Source organism: Microtus pennsylvanicus, chromosome 17 (assembly GCF_037038515.1).
Source record: "Microtus pennsylvanicus isolate mMicPen1 chromosome 17, mMicPen1.hap1, whole genome shotgun sequence".
Taxonomy (NCBI): domain Eukaryota; kingdom Metazoa; phylum Chordata; class Mammalia; order Rodentia; family Cricetidae; genus Microtus; species Microtus pennsylvanicus.
Window position 1 is genome coordinate 35,894,651 of NC_134595.1, and position 17,386 is coordinate 35,912,036.

Below are 17,386 nucleotides of genomic sequence, written 5' to 3' on the forward strand. Positions count from 1 at the left end.
TTTGTTCCCAGTTTTCAAGGGTACTGATATTCGAACAGTGGATGATGTACGAAGAGGCAAGTTCCACTTTTCCCTTGGGAAGGTCCCAGCAGCACACAGATAGTGTGCTCAGTGCACTCTGCTAATCCATCCCTTCCTTTGGGAACATGGAGCCCAAAGCTAGAAGAAGAAGAAGAAGAAGAAGAAGAAGAAGAAGAAGAAGAAGAAGAAGAAGAAGAAGAAGAAGAAGAAGAAGAAGAAGAAGAAGAAGAAGAAGAGGGGAGGGGAGGGGAGGGGAGTGGAGGGGAGGGGAGGGAAGGGGATGGATGAAGAAAGCAAAACAAATTGCACTGTCACAAAAAGTTTGAGCTGTCCCTCCCCCATAATTAACTGGCTGGTGTTGCCAGGAGGACAGCTCCTGCTGAGTTGTAACTTGTTGGGCTCCAGGCCTCTGAACTCTAAACTGGCTCAGCAGAGGAGGAAAGTATAGTTCCTGGTGGCCCCTCCTCTTCTGCCTTGTTTGACTTCCCTACCCAGGAGGGTCTGAGAGAGGTTTAAAGGCTTCATTGTTCTCCTCCCAGAAGCCCTTCCCCAGGGAGAGTGTGGAGACTCTGGGAAGTGCTTGCTTGGAACATGCTTCTCCCCAGTGCTGAGTAAGGGCCAGCTACTCAGAGGCCTTGAGTGAATGTGGAAAAGGGACTGAAAATACAAAGGAGGGATCAGGGTTCTGCGGGACCAGCTGCAGTCTGGATGGACCTGCCAAGACGTGGAGTCTGTTAGTCTTCCAAGTCAGTGTGCCTACGTGGTCTGGAGGGAAGAGCTGGGCTTCCAATGGCATCACTATATTCAGATCCCGAGTCTTCCTAAAATCTACAGCTACTTCATTGCTCCAGGTCTCAGTTTGCTTATCCAGCAAGGGGGCAGAATAGTGATACCAACTCCTTAAGAGAACCTCTCAGCACAGCTCCAGCACAGGATGAGCATGTCCGGTTGCCTCAGTTACCCTTGATCTCCTGGGAAACCATGTGACTGCGTTGATGGACAGCGTATGTGCGGTAGATAGACTTTGATAGATGAGCTGTAGATAGACTTTGATTCCAGAGCATTGAGAACTGCAAGTGGGGGCACCGCTGTTGTGGAGTCAGAGCGAGTCCCTGAAGAGCTGCCCCAAGGTTGCCAGATGTAGATCGGGTTACCCTGCGGGTGTGCTGGTTGACACACGTCTTGAACCAGGAACTGCTTCTCTAACTTATTCGATCCGCCACCCCTGCCACCGTCCTCAGCACTCCAGGGCAGTGCCAGCTAGCTAAGCTGCAAAAGTTGGGGAGGAAAAGAAAGGTTCTTCAAGGTCACTCACCTTCCACTGGATGTGAGGGCTTCTCTCTGCAGGAGAAGGCACCCCAGAACCCTTTTCCCGAGAGTTTACGGGCACTAGCATACTCTTTAGTAGTTGTCAACTTCACAGTGAGAAATATCATGTCACTTTTGTGATAGCGCCATTGGAACAGAGCGCAGGTGATGTGGCTTGTAAGTGCGCTGAGGAGGGTTGGAATAAGGAATGTTGGCTTCCCATAGGTCGAAGTCCTCATAATAAGAACAAAGTGACAGTCATAGAGTCATTTCTATGGGGATTATTTTGTAGCAATCTTAACAATTTTACTACATTTATGTATGTATGTATGTATGTGTGTGTGTGTGTGTGTGTCTGTGTGGTATATATGCATAGATACCATAGGGAACACATGTACCATGATATTTTTGTTGAGATTAGAAGCTTGCTTTCTGGAGTTAGTTCTCTCCTACCATGTGGATCCAAGGGGTCAAACAAGATATCAGGCCTGGTGTCAAGTGTCCTTTCCTGTTTCACTATCTCTCAGGTCCCATTTTGTAGAAATCTTAATATCAGCCAAGACCAATTGTTCTCTCACGGATGGGAACCTTATGGTGTAGGAAAGGAAAGGCCATACTCCTCTTGATTATCTTCCTTAGATCTAGCCAGTGCTCGCAAAGTGGCCACTTGGGTGAGTTCATCTTGCTTCAGCAGTCAACTTTAGCTCACTTATTGGAAAGCCCCGTAGTCTTAGGATTCTCCTGCCTGACATGGTTGCCCCATGGAATGCATCTGTGTTACCATTTGCTCGCTGCATGCCTGTGGTGTAGAACATACAATATGCATGCGCCTATAGGATCCTCATATCAACATTAATTGGCAGATGGAGGCCTGGCGATCCGACACAGAGTCATTTGGGAGAATGAGAAAGTTGAGATTCTTAGGAAATCTCAGCTTATCTCCTTCATTTTTAGCTTTGAGATCACTCTCACCGCACACTCTCCTCTTGTTGGAGACGTGGAAGAATGTGAAGTTATGGAAACTCAGGCAGAGCCAGCCAGCGGCAGAGCTGGGGACATAGGAACATTTCCTGCCTACAGACTCTGTCTTCCTCATTAGCTTTTGGTAGCAAGGCCTCATCCCCATCCCTCTTCTCAGCCTCTCCAGTTTCCAGAGATGTCTTTTTTTTGCTCTCTTTCTCTTTTTCTCTCTCCTCCCCTCCCTCCCTCTGGAGGGTGGAATTTTCAGGATGGTCATCTTGGAGCAGTCCCCAGAGGTCACAGAGGACTAGTTGTGGTTTTACTTCTCATCAAATCCGTAGGCCCGCCACCAACTGCCAAACTACCTGTCTCCCTTTGCTTCTTCTCTTCATCTGCATTTGGTTTGTGAAGTCATTCCTTTCCCCCAGTTAGCTCCAGAACCCAGAGAATTATGGCTGTCATCTTGTCTTGCAAGAAGGTGGGTTGTCTCTGAGTCAGTTCATTAATTAATGGATTCCTTTACATTAATTAATTAATGTATATTCAATCATAGTGCTGAGAAAAGAGAAAAAATACATGTAAAAATGTGCATTAAGGTCAGACCCAAGAGGGGACCGGTGATGGAAGAGGCCTGCTGCTCCCTGAGCTCCGAGGCTGTGGAATGAGCTGTGATGGGGACTTCCAAGCATGACCCACATTTGCTTGTGTTTATTCTTAGGGGGCAGGGTGATAGATACGATGGGCCATGGAGAACCCGGATAGTCCACATGATACAATGCTCAGGTCATGATTGTTACGCAGGCTGCTGAAACAGGCCAGAAGAGGGTGAAGCTGATGTGGCTTGTCTTTGGACTTGTTTGAGCCCTCGATGTCCAGCATTTTATCCAATGACAAGCCTACTCTGGAAAGAGGCTCTTGAGGTTTGTGAGATCATCCTCTTCATGTACTTGTCCTTAGTCTGGCACCTAAACACTAGTAGGCATGTAACATGCAAGTGCTGAATGAGGGAATGGGTCTTAGGTGCATGGATGAAACCTACCTCCGTGTAGGATTTTCCTCCCTCTGCAGGATTCGAACATCCTGCTGGCACTCATTCACATTCCAGTCTGCACTGTCCTGTGTTGTCGAGGACTCTCTCTACCTTCAAACTCCACATAAGCTAGAGCCACTAGACTAGCCTAAGTGTCTCATTTTCTGTGACCATTGCTGGTCACTTTTAGCCCGTGGTTATCCTGATCTGGTTTCTGAGCACAACTTATCATTTAGATTCAGTGTGAGTCAGAGATAAGAGACTTGGGGGACAGACAATCTAGCAACATGGTGCCCTTGAGAACTGGATCGAGCTTCACCTTGAGGCATGCAGTGGTAAACGTTGAAGGTGAAAGGTCCTTCCCTAGGTTATGGTCAGCATGGATGGGCACTGAAGCCTCTATGGGAAAGCTAGGGAAGGTAGTCAGTTCTGGGTCTGCCACCCATGAGCTGCCATGTGTCACCTTGAATAAGATCTTCCTGTTCTGGGTCCCAGGGTCCTCCCTTAGATGTCCCCATTTCCTCCTCCCCCTAACAGCTGTATCCTGACCACTTACTACATGCCAGGCACTTGGATGTGCAATGGTGAACAAAATGCAGTTTCTGCAGCCAGAGGACATGCTATAAGCAACGGCAGCCTGAGCCACACAAAGCAGTGAGCAAATAGGTAGGATGTAAAGCAAGGCGAGAGGTGGCTGTAAGGGGGATGGAAGTGCGTGCAGTGGAGTGAGTGACTAGGAGAGTAGGGGCTTGTCCTAATAAGAGATCATGGGAGATGTCTCTAAAGCCGCAACAGCCAAGTAGACTTGGGTGCTGGAGGGAGCAAGTCCATGCCTTTGCCTGGTGGAGCGGATTTCTTTTGGAAAAATAATCCTAACAACAAGCCCATAAAAGTAAACACACACACACACACACATATATATACACACATAGATATATACACACACACACAGAGACACACACAGAGACACACACAGACACACACACACAGACACACACACGCAGACACACACACAGACACACACACACAGACACACACACACAGACACACACAGACACACACACAGAGACACACACACAGACACACACACGCAGACACACACACAGACACACACAGACACACACACACAGACACACACACACATACATATTTGAGTAAAGCAAGGAGTTCAGATAGGAACACAGGGGAGAGAACTTGTACATGGCTAGGTGAGGCCCTAAGTCATATTCTGATGACTGAGCAGACCATGGACGCATTGAGAACAAAAGAGAAATGAGGTCTGACTTGTGTGTTAAAGGGAGGAGTCGGATCCTGTGTCCTAAGCTATAGGTTACCTTTAGCCTCAGGGTCAGCCAATCGAGCTTAGTGGAGGAGGGGCTAGACAGTCCTAGACCCAGCTCGGGCTGGAGAGGCAGACCATGTACTGTGCCAAGGCAGAAGGCGGAACATGCTGGCTCCTGCCTCATCCTGTTACTGCCCTGGAGCCTCAGCCTGAGACGGTGCACGCGTGCTGCAGGCACAAGTGTTCGCTGACACAGCAGTTCTTACCTCAGCCAGCGTCCGCAGCAGCTGCTAGGTCTGAGCGGGAGGTGTTCGCTCTGTGCTTCTGGGCTTGAGGTCTTAACTCCTCCTGAGTGATGAAATTTCTCTTTCAAAAATATCTTTGAGTCAGCTGAGATGGCTCCGTGGGTAAAAACACTTGCCACACAAGCTTGAGGACCTGAGTTTGATCCTCAGGACACACACACACACACACACACACACACACACACACACACACATGTAGTAATATGGAGCGGCGGTGGGGCTGTGTTCCCAAAACCCCAGCCGCTTGCTCCGGCTAGCTTATGCCCCAAAATAATTACACGGAAACTGTATTCTTTTAAACACTGCCTGACCCATTAGTTTCAGTTTCTTATTGGCTAGCTTTTACATATTGATCTAACCCATTTCTATTAATCTGTGTAGCCCACAAGCTGGCTTACCAGGAATGATCTTAACCTGCGTCTGTCTGGAGTGGGAGAACCATGGCGACTCTCTTGACTCAGCTTCTTTCTCCCAGCATTCCATTCTGTTTACTCCGCCTACCTAAGGGTTGGCCTATCAAATGGGTCTAGGCAGTTTCTTTATTAATAAGAAATCACTCCCACATCATTTCCCCTTTTTCTGTTTAAACAAAAAAGAAAGGCCTTAACTTTAACATAGTAAAATTACATATAGCAAAAACAGTTATTAAGCAAGAATCACAGTTACAATATTTATATCTATTTTATCTTTTATCATAACAATGGAAAATTGTAACTACCTATCCATTCTTCAACTCCATCAAAGACTCCAGAAGGATATAATATTACCTAAGTAAATAAGAACTAAGAAACTTCAAACTCTAGAAATAACAAAGACATCTTGCTGCCTGGACAGTCACCCAAAGTTCTTTTGTACTGTTGGGGCATCCCTCTTCAGCCTTCAGGCCCATAGTATCCAGCAGACATTTTCATCAAGCAGGAAATTCCAAAGACAGTTCAGTCACTTTCTGCTGTGTCCTGCAGAATGTCTCACAGACTCTTTCATGAGTCATGAACCCCAAAAGATCATCTCACCTTTAGGCAAGTTCAGCAGTCCTCTCTCTGAGGGTTCTCTGTGTCCATTTTATGCAACAGTCCAGGCAAGAGCAGTTTCTTGCCCAAATGGCTATCAAACTCCATAAGGATCCTCTTCGATGCCCATCTTCTTCTTGAAGTACATCGGTGCCGCCAGGAGCAGAGTGTCTCATTGTCATGAAAAGTCCTAAGTTATTAAAACATTAAATGCCATATTCTGCAGCCTTTGAGAGATATGAAGAATGCCTATCTGAATTATATCTCTATATAGCTAGAAAATCTAACTAACATGACTACAAGCTTTACTATTATCGATGATTATCCATTAACAACCTATATTTCTTAATTATACAGTACATTTTTAAATGAACTACACAATCACAATACCTTAATCGAGAGCAGAAATACATAAACATATAGCAAAATTGACCTTAAAATCCATACCAATGCAAATTATTCATACCTATATCATTTCCCCCTTTAAATGTAAAAGAACATTTATAAACAATATTTTGGGAACATGGGCGCAGTTTTTTCTCTCCAAACTGCTTCTTGCTGAATGGGGGCGTCGTTAATTAGGTCTTTCATGGTATAACCTGTGTGCTAGTTTCATCTCAGTTGGCAGTTGAGCAAAGCAATTTTCTGAAGATGTTCACAGCAACCCTTCAGGAGGACGTGGTCCATCATACCAAATCGGAATAGAAGAAATGAACAGGGTCTCATCCTCTGTGAAAACAAAATAAGAAACTCCTTTCCAAAGCATCATGTTAGATCCAAATTTCGAAATCGTAATACCCTTATATCCATTCTGGTTCCACTTGGCAGCCCATATAATGAAATGTCTGTCTGTACTTAGCTCCTTTACAGTCAAAAATTTTAAAGAAAACACAATGTACATAATCCAGACTCTCTGTGAATTTTCCATCTTTACGCGGCTTATTTTTATTTATATCTATAACTATCTGTACTCTGTCTCTTTAAAGACTTTACTTTTACTTTTTTCTTTTTAAACCATTAACTTTATTCTCTATATTCTTTTTCTTCTCTCTCTCAAGCCTACATACATTTATCCAACAGTATGGTCTTTTATGTCTGAATCTGTTTTATTGTGAATCTGTAACATTTTTTTACTATCCAGGAGCATTTCTTAAAATGTTAAGCAGTTCTTAAAAACTTAAGTTGCACCGTGTACAGGTAATACGGTACCGCCTGTGTCCTGCCCAGTCTAAACCTTTACTGCGCTGTTTTTTATGGTAATTACGGTAGTTCCTGCCTGAGACCAGCACAGTTCATCATGGCGGAGCCGAGCAGCTCCTGCCTCAGAGCCATTTGGTGTCCCTGAGCCACAAACAGTTCCAGGCACACAGCAGTCCACATTGCCATCAACCAAGCCGTAGAGCTTTACTCCAAATGCTCCATTCAAAAGCTCTGTCTGCTGCAGAAGCCAGACAGAGATCGCAATGGCGGCACAGCCCAGAAAGCGGCGGTTTAAAACTGCAGCTTTTTTCCTCTTGCGGATGCTGAGTCAGGAAATTCTCTCTGCAGCACGCCACCCACAAGCCACAAAAGAACTGTGTTAAACTCTCTCTCACCTTTTTAAAGCCCTCTCAGGTTTTTAAGTGGATTTAGGCCATCACGTCTGGGCGCCACTCTGTAGTAATATGGAGCGGCGGTGGGGCTGTGTTCCCAAAACCCCAGCCGCTTGCTCCGGCTAGCTTATGCCCCAAAATAATTACACGGAAACTGTATTCTTTTAAACACTGCCTGACCCATTAGTTTCAGTTTCTTATTGGCTAGCTTTTACATATTGATCTAACCCATTTCTATTAATCTGTGTAGCCCACAAGCTGGCTTACCAGGAATGATCTTAACCTGCGTCTGTCTGGAGTGGGAGAACCATGGCGACTCTCTTGACTCAGCTTCTTTCTCCCAGCATTCCATTCTGTTTACTCCGCCTACCTAAGGGTTGGCCTATCAAATGGGTCTAGGCAGTTTCTTTATTAATAAGAAATCACTCCCACATCACACACACTGATAAATACAATGGAATTTAAGAAGTTAAAAAAAGTTCTCTGCCTTTAAGGTTCCTCTACTGGGGCTGGAGAGATGGCTCAGTGGTCAAGAGCACTGGCTGCTCTCCCAGAGTTCCTGAGTTTAATTCCTAGCACCCACATGGCAGCTCACAACCATCTGTAATGAGATCTGGTGTCGTCTTCTGGCCTGCAGTCATACATGCAGAGAGAACACTGTATACATAATAAATAGATCTTTAAAAAAATTCCTCTATCTTCCAATATCCTCCAGTTCCATTTTAACTTCTGGTTCTTTCTTCTTCAGTCTGTCCATCTGCCAGGGAACATAGTATCTCATAGAACTAGAAAAAAAGAAAAAAAAACCTTACCAAATCTTAAGGTGTTTACCTAGGGCTCAAACACTAGACAGTTTTTGCTGGTTTGTGGGATTTCAGAGACTTGCTTGGACATCTCCACTGGTAGTCCCAGAAGATTCCGGAGAACTTCCTGCTGTGGTGAATACAGAGTCCCCACATGAAGAAGATGGCAGCTGTGTAACCTGGAAAGGGGGGGTTGGACACTGGAGAAGTGTTTCCAAGGAGGAGAAGCAACCTATTCTGAAATAGGCTTTGAAACTGAAGAGATACGCAGGAGGAAGGACCAGAAGCAAGAGGAATGGGATATCCGTGGGATGCTGGTGGAGCAAAGGTCAACCATCCGAGTTAAATACTGAGACAGGTTACTTCAAGTGGAAAAAAATCAGGCACATTGGTTTGGCCCAACCTTAGATTCTTTTTTTTAAAAAAAATTAATTGTTGCTACATAGAACAAACACTGATAATTTTCAGGTAGTAAACGAGGTTAAATACTTAAGTTACATTTGGATCAAGAGGTAAATAAAAGAAGTGAAGGGAAAGGTTGGGGTCAGGGCTAGGGAACTTCCTGGTTAGCCAGAATGGTGTCTGGCTACTTGGAGACATCCTTGGTAGGAAGGAAAGTTTGAGAAGCCTGCTTGACATGACCCCCAATACTCTACTGGGTCACAGTCCATAGCCGTCCCTCAAGCGGCCTTGGCTCACTTTTCCTAGACGTGGCTGTGTTCAGAGTGTAGAGGCAGAGAAAGTGATTTAAAGAGTCTGGACTTTGAGTCATGCTGACAAAGCTGGTATTTACATCAGGCCTTTCTCCCCAGGGGTTTAGACTGCAACAGGGAAATGACATCATCAAGTCCTTATTGTCTCACCCTGCCTTGTCTCCCAGCTCATCCTTCCTGATGCACCATGGGCAGAAGAGGTGGTCCTAGTCAGAGCCTCTGTCATCCGGATGGTGCTCCAGATACAGGCACTGGCACTGACCTCACGTCTCTGGTCCAGTGTCTAATGTCAAACTTACATAGGAAGTCATCCATGCCAGAAGTCAAGCTGGCTCCATCTTTTCTACAAATCTCCAGAAAACAGAACACTTAACTTCTTTTGAAAATTTCCCAAAAATTCACTCTAGAGAAACAGAGGTAGTTCTTGAAATCTAGCACAATGCCCTTCAGCTTAGGTGGGCTCTTTTCTTTTTGGTCCTGTTTTTAGTTGGCACAAAGAGCAGGTTACTTGCCTTCATGTCTCCAACTTCAAGGAGTGTCTGGAATTTCCCCTTTACTGGTTAAATTTTGTGTGGGTGCATATGTCTCTATTTGTGTATGTATGTGTGTTCTTGGAGTTTAACCCAGAGCCTGGTACATGCTAAGAGGTGATTTGCCACTGAGTCACCCAAAGTACTGGACAGTTTTTATTTAATCTATTTATTGTTTGAGAACCTTAGACTGTACACACACACATAAACACACACACACACACATATATGTGTGTGTGTATATATATATATATACATACATATTCCTTCCCCTTCCTCAAGGCCTCTCAGAGCCATCCCCTCTCCTCGCTCACTCAACTTCATGTTCTTTCTTCCCCTTCAAAATATACTTCCCTCAAACAAAACAAAACTAAAGGAACAAAAAACCTCTGAACCATAACAAAAGAAAGTACACACACACATTAACAAAACAAGACAAAACTTGGAGTCAGTTTTGCAGTCAAGTACTCCTGAGCATGAAGCTTGCCCTGGAATATGATTGGTTTATCTAACAGTCATTCCACTGGGGAAACTGATTTTCCCTTTTCTAACATCTGGTAGAAATAGATTGCTTCTTGCTTGGGGTAGGACTTGTTCGTCATGTTCCCTTCTCCCCGCTAGGCTTTTGTCTGGCTTCGATGTATGTAGGTCTCTCCCAGTAAATATGTGTATCAACCCTTGTGTGTCTTTAACATGCCCTTTCCTGGAGTCTCCCACCTCTGGCTCCCACAACCTTTCAACCTCCTCTTCTGCATAGATTCCTAAGCCTGGAGGGGAGTAGTTGATGTGGTTATCCCGTTTAAGGATGACTGCAGGTCTCATGCATGCTGAGAAATTTTTAAAAATTGTTTCCTCTTGGAAACCAGAAAGTTAGGCTTTCCTGAAGCTGATGAAGGGGCCATTCCTGTACGCCAGTTGTTAGCTGTTAGAAGAGGTGCAGATCAGTCAGAGACTCACGAGTTCTTTGTTGAGGGCTCAGTTAATAAGAAACCCATCCCAGGTAACACAGAATGCGTAAATCAGGTATGGCATGGTCCCCGTCGTGAAGGGACTTTTGGAAGATGGCAAAGCATACAAGTCCCAAAGCAAAATTTCTACTTAACAACCACAAGCAAATCCTTGATAAACCATAATATTGCTGGGAGAGTATAATAATGATATTAATAGTAATGAAAGCTGACTTTTGTTAAGTGTTTGCTATGAGAAAGAGATCTGTTCTGGGACTTTCTATTCATCAGCTTGCTTCCTCCTTACGAAGGTAGCTACAATTTTGTTTTATCAAGGAGGAAAATGAGTCACAGAGACCCTGAAAATTTACCTAAGATCACACAGGAAGCAAGCAGAAGAATTTAGAATATGAATTCAGATAATGTGATATCAGAATATAAAATGATTATCTTTTAAAATTCTATTAAATTTAAAAAAGTTTAAATTGGCCTATTTTACTTTTTATGTCTACAAGTGTTTTCTCTGCATGTAAGTGTGTGGACCACAAACATACACGCCTTGAAGAAGTCAGAAGAGGGCATAGGATCCCTGGAGCTGCAGCTATGTATGGTTGTGAGTCACTATGGGAACCAAACTTAGGCCTTCTGCAAGAGCAGCAATTGCTCTTACTGCTGCTCCAAATCTCCAGTCCCATGATTAAGTCTTAAATGGAGTAAAGAAATTTTTATCATTACATTGTCAAGATATGGGGCAGACTCCAATGTCTGTAATACCCGATGGTGCCTTAAAGGAGGTGGAAGGCCATTTATGCACCAAACTCTTTGCAACTAAAAAGCAGGGCTACTGTACCTTCTTCAACTTAAATTAGGGTTAAAGAGCAAATTCTTTAATTTGTATATGTGTAGAAATACCTGAGGGGTTCCTGAGTCAGAGTGCTGTGGAGAGAGCTGGAAATGGGAAGACCGGTCTTTGCATTGCTTCATCCCCAGTAGACTTTTTCTATCTGGAAGTGAAGAGATATGGGACTCAATTTTCAGGTCCTGTTCAGCTCCAAACACTATAGTTTGTATGTCTCTTGTGTAAAAAGACTCCACAAGGCACGTAAATGACTCTGTCCAGCTTAGTATAGAGCAAGGCCAAATGGTTAAAAAAATGTTGAGGTCAGGTGTGCTGAATTACAGGCCTGTAGGACTTGAGGCCAGCTTGGTCTACATAGTGAGTCCCAGGGCAGCCTGGTCTACAGACTGACACACTGTGGTTTAGGATGCTTATATGTGTAAGCTGCTACTAAGGAAGATAAGGAGAGGATGGCTGTAGGGGCTGGCATAGACGGACAGAATAGATCCACAGAGAAAGTGGAATGTAGATTATGGGGAGGGGGTGCTGAGGTCACACCTGCCTGCTCTACAGATGAGGAGTCAGCTTTCTAAGTCACTGGATGGAGAGCAGGCCTTAGCCATTGTGCCATTGAATTAGTTAGGATGTGTTCAGTTCTAACTCATAAAGCCTTTCCCTGGAATTTGTTTAAACCGGCTCGAGGGTAAGAACAGCTTCTGGAGTCCTGAAATCCAGATGAGCCAGGGATGGTGGCTCACACCTGCGGTCCTAGTATGTGGGAGGCTACAACAGAATTGCTAAGAGTTTGAGGGCAGCCTGAACAACAGGGTGAGATGGGGTCTCAAAGCAAACAACAAACAAACACCCAACATCACCCAACCAAACAAGCTCACAGAAGTCCAACGGCATGATCATCTCTAGGAGAGGCTTCATGGGGACTCCAGCTCGCTGGTTCTCTGAGCTCTACTCTCCCTGGGCAGTGGGGCCGGCACACAGTTGACTTTTCTTACAGACGGCTTGTATAAACAACCATGGTTATGTGTCTCTTTGTTCTTGTCCACCCTCAAGACAAACCACTATTTTCTACATGATAGGCTATTTAAATTGGGGAGCTCCTTATTTTAAAAATAGGAAGAATTTCAATAAGTTAAAACCAAAATATTAAATTATATGGCCCTCGTAACTTTGCATTTATGCGTGACTGCACCAGTCACAGCCTGTGAAGTTGACTCTTGACAAATCCTTCACTCTCATTGCTGTGACTTGACCCCATCTCTGCATTTCCCAGGGGAATGCCTTGGGCTGACTGCATTCAATTAGGGTTACTGTTGGTTCTTGGAACAACTTTTATAGTAAACTGACGGGAGTGCCTGGTTGGTTTTGACTAGTTGGAGCCAGTCCTTGGAGTTGTAGGTAGGCCACATTCTACCCAATCTACAAATGCTCCGCAGTAAAGACAGTAAAGTTCATCCTTGCTCTGCATCTGTGGCTCTGTGCATGGGTTTGGGATAGATAGATCAGAGAGTATCTCCTTGCCTGTGGTGGCTTGAATGAAGAGAGTTTCCCATAGGCTCAGGTATTTGAACATGTGGGTCCCAGTTGTTGGCACTCTTTGTGAAGGTACAGCACTTTCAGAATGTGGGACTGTGCTGGAGTAAGGGTGTTGCTGGGGCTGGGCTTTAAGAGCTTATAGCCTAACCTACTTCCTGTTCACCATCTTAGCTTCTTGGGTTAAGAGTATGATCAGTTAGCTTCCTGCCCTGACTGCCTGCTTTCATGTCTGCTGTTATGGAGACTATTGGTCAGAGTTCTCTAGAGGAACAGAACTGATAGAATGAATCTCTATAAAACAAGAATTTGTTTGAGTGGCTTGTGGGCTGTGGTCCAGTTAGTCCCCCAAATAACTGTCATCTGTTGGGAAGTCTAAGAGTCCAATATACGAAGCTGGATGTCTCACTGGTCTTCAGTATATGTCAAAGTCCTGAAGAAACTGGCTTTAATGACAGTGAATTGAGAGTGAGGGCAGGCAGGCAAAGGCAAAGGTTTCTTTTCTTCCTTATCCTTTATATAGGCTGCCACCAGAAGATGTGTCCTAGATTTAGGGTACGTCTTCCTACCTCAAATGATCCAATTAGCTAAAAATTATTGCTCACAGGTGTACCCAGTGACTTGCGTTTTTTGTTAATTCAGAAATAGCCAAGCAGCCAGGTGGTGGTGGCATACTCCTTTAATCCCAGCATTCGGGAGGCAGAGGCAGGAGGATCTCTGTGAATTCAAGGCCAGCTTGGTCTACAAGACCTAGTTCCAGGAAAGGCTCCAAACCGAAAAAAAAAATCAGAAGTATCCAAGTTGACAACCAAGACTAGCCATCACAGATATTCCCCTGGAACCATACCCAAAATTAACATTCTCCCCAAAGTGGCTTTGATCATGGTATTTTATCACAGCAACAGAAAGTAGCTAGTGTATTGCCAGAGGAGTGTTCAAGTGAGCTTCCATCACTGTACTTTCTACCTGTCCCTTCTGATGCAGAATAACCACATTTCCTTCTGCTGAGCACTGTAGAGCGGAATTCAGTCAGTTTGATATTATGGAAAGAACCTGAATTTGCATTAAAAAAGATGAGATTCAACCTCTCCACCTTGTTTCCACTAGCTATATTGTTTTTTCTTTTTCTGAACACACATCATGATTTCTCCAGGACCGATTTCTTTTCTTTGAAGAAAAATACCCCTGTAGTCCCATTACATAGAGCCGATATGGCAGCCATCTAGGATTGCGTATATGAAAATGCTTGTCAGTGCGGTTATGATATAAGAGGATTGCTAGTAGTTATTGTCACTTGTGAGGACCTTAGTGTTTGTGGGCTTTAACATTCTGAGTGCTTCTTTGCCAATCTTCTTGAGATTTCAAGTGAGCAACACAAGCGTGGGAAGTAAAAGGAGAGGTAAACAAGAGAGGGGAGTTTGGAAAGGCCATGAGAAGACTCCCAAGATCTGAAGAACAGGAACTGTGCAATTGGTATTACATATGGAGAACAGAATTTCCGGTCCACACTGTATTTTTAAAGTAAAAACCATTACAGGTCTTTTTGATATGCCAAAATCACTCAGTCTCTCCCACTGGGTCTCTATTCTTATCATGTCCTTCTCCCCATCATCCAAATGTCCCTAAGCTCCTCTATGGTCTCCTTTATCACTTCTGTGGTACCTTGGCTTCTATGCCTTGGAAAGAATTACCAATCACTAGTCACCAGGAATCAAGGCGGAAGAGATGGAGCTAAGTTTCAACAGGCTTCCAGAACTCAGACTTTCCTCCTACCCAAGACCTAAGCATCCATCATTACTGACAGTTGCTTGCACCGTGAGGTCTTTTCCAAGTCTACAAACCCCAGGTGCTCCAATGGGAGGGCAGCTTGCCTACAGCACATTCATGCATCTAGATGCTTATCTTGACACGTACACCTGCAGCCCTGAACACATCTGTACATAAATTAGGCATGCCCATTACACCAAAAACTGGTTAGTCCAACAGCGTATCCCATGATGCCTCAGCGTCTTTCCTCACTACCACACCAAAAGGGAAAGTGTGATTTTCACCATCTCACAGAAAGATATGCTAAAGGACAATTTCAAAGACTCAGTTCTTCTGAAATGGTGGCTCTTAGATGCCTAGAAAGAGGGATTAATTATATTACTTACTGTGTTCTCCTAACTCCAGTTGGTTGTTCATTAAAACAACCCCAGGAAGGGATTTCTAAATGAGTCTTCATAAGGCTCACCAAAGGAGACTTGCTAGCCTCTTTAGCCCACCTGTCCTGGCACTTGCATTCTGGCCATCAGATAAAGCATTATCATCAGAAAGACATTTTGTTCGCTAGTGACGCTACTATAGTGTCATGTGGCGGAATTATCCAGGAGTGTGGTTATGGTCATACCAATGAAGACCTATCCTTTTCTAAGTAAGGGGTGGGGCTGAGCTCCACACTATTCCAGCTGGGTGTTCTTGGCCAGAATTTAGTGGAGAGGAATCGGTAGTATGGGAGGCTCCTGAGCTCAGTCTTTTTCTCTTGCTCCCAGATACCCAGACCTGCTCTGGAACTAGCTTTTCCAAACCTCCCGGTTTTTCTCCCAGTCCTGCAAACTACCTATGCCAGTCCAGAAAGCAATCCCCATTTCCCAAATAGAATTTGCTTATGTTTGTCTATTTTCTCAAGTCTTCAATGTTATTTTTTAAAAACTTCTTATCAAAGAAATTTATATAAACTTGTGGTCCTTAAATTATCCCCAGGCAAGAATATTCCTACCTATTGCCTCAACCAATCACTAATATATAAGATTTAGTTTTTAAAAACAAATTTGATTTTAAGCTTATGATCATTTCTCCACTGGCAACCCAGCAAATCCAACAGGAGTGGGCTTCTTCATCTGGACGACAACAGACATACACATCTCACAGCGAGAACCCATAGAGTTCTGCAACAGGTAGCTTGTAAGCATGCACCAGTGCCTATCACATGCTGAGTCCTAAAATCCTAACGGTAAGTGCACGACCTCAACCAGGGGTCTGCACTCTTGGGTCTCATCGCTGGACTAGACTAGACTGTAGTGTGAAGCACAAAAAACCAGCGTACCATCCCCCCAAGGCTCTAGTGTTGTGTTGCAGGAGGCCCAGGGGGATGTCTGACCTGATCAAAAGGTCCAGGAAGAGTCTTCCAGGAGATAAGGTCGAGGAATAACTACAAGATCAACAGAATTAGGCAGATGAACACCGTGTGTTCCTGCCAGCTCTCAGCACACTCCTCACTAGTTAATTATCTGAAATGCCCTCTCTTCCAGTTAGCACCACAGTACCAGGAAGCAGCTTGCCTTACCCTCTCTTGGAAGTACTCAGCTAGAGACCAGCACATTGCCTATGCTAGAGGGAGACAGAACAACCATGTTAATGGGGCATTTCACTTGATCCTCTTTTCAACATCCCCTTGACCGTGGTTTCCTTTTCCACACCAGCCACAAAATATTCCCGCTGTCCCTCTGCTGAGAGTTTCATCTACTTGAGTACCTTTGCCACACTTGCCTGGACTGTCATTCATGTGGCCGGCCTCCTGGTGCTATTGGAAGTCTGGTGGAAGTCGACATAACTTTGGGGTCACTAATTGTCTTGCTCAGACCTCTTGCCAAGAACTTAGCTGAGGTGTCGGGGAGACAGAGAAGGCAAAAATGTCTGATTTTATTAGGGATGAATTTTCTGTGGAGGGGTAAAATTTCCTGTCCTGCTTCCCCCTTTCCATCACCCCTTCCACACTCCACAATCTCAGGAGTGGGCATCGGTTGTCTTGGAGGGCTGGAGGAGGTAAAGTAGGGTCTAAAGAAACAATGGCTGCCCTTCCTGCCATCACCACTCACGCCACTGTGAAGGCACATTGAAGGCCCACTGAGTATGTTCTAATAATCACCCCCTTAATCTCCAGAGAACCTTGGAGGGAGACACTATTATTATGCCCATTATATAAATAAGGGAAATGAGCTTAGAAAGGTTACTTTTCCTGCTCTAGTAATGCAGCTGTGAATCAGGGCACATAGGGACTTGAAGTCGGGCGCTCTCAGCAAGAACATCTTCACGGCTGCAGCCTGCTTGCTTTGTATGCACTATATTAGCAAAGGGCTTGGGTCCTCGGTATGAACCTCTTGGGGCCATACTCATCCCATCCATACAGGGGGTTATCACTTTCTAGGGTGGTGATCTTGCATATGAAAATATTTTCCATCTCTTCTTTTTTCTTCTCTCTTCTTCCTGTTTTTCATTTTCTTCTTCTTCTTCTTCTTCTTCTTCTTCTTCTTCTTCTTCTTCTTCTTCTTCTTCTTCTTCTTCTTCTTCTTCTTCTTCTTCTTCTTCTTTTTGGAGATAGGGGTTTACTGTGTAGCCTAGGCTCACCCAGAACTTTCTGTATAGATTAGGTTGGCCTCAAACTCTAGATCCTTTGAACTCCACTTCCTGAGTGCTGGGATTATTGGCATGAGCCCAGTATCAACCCTTATTATTTACCT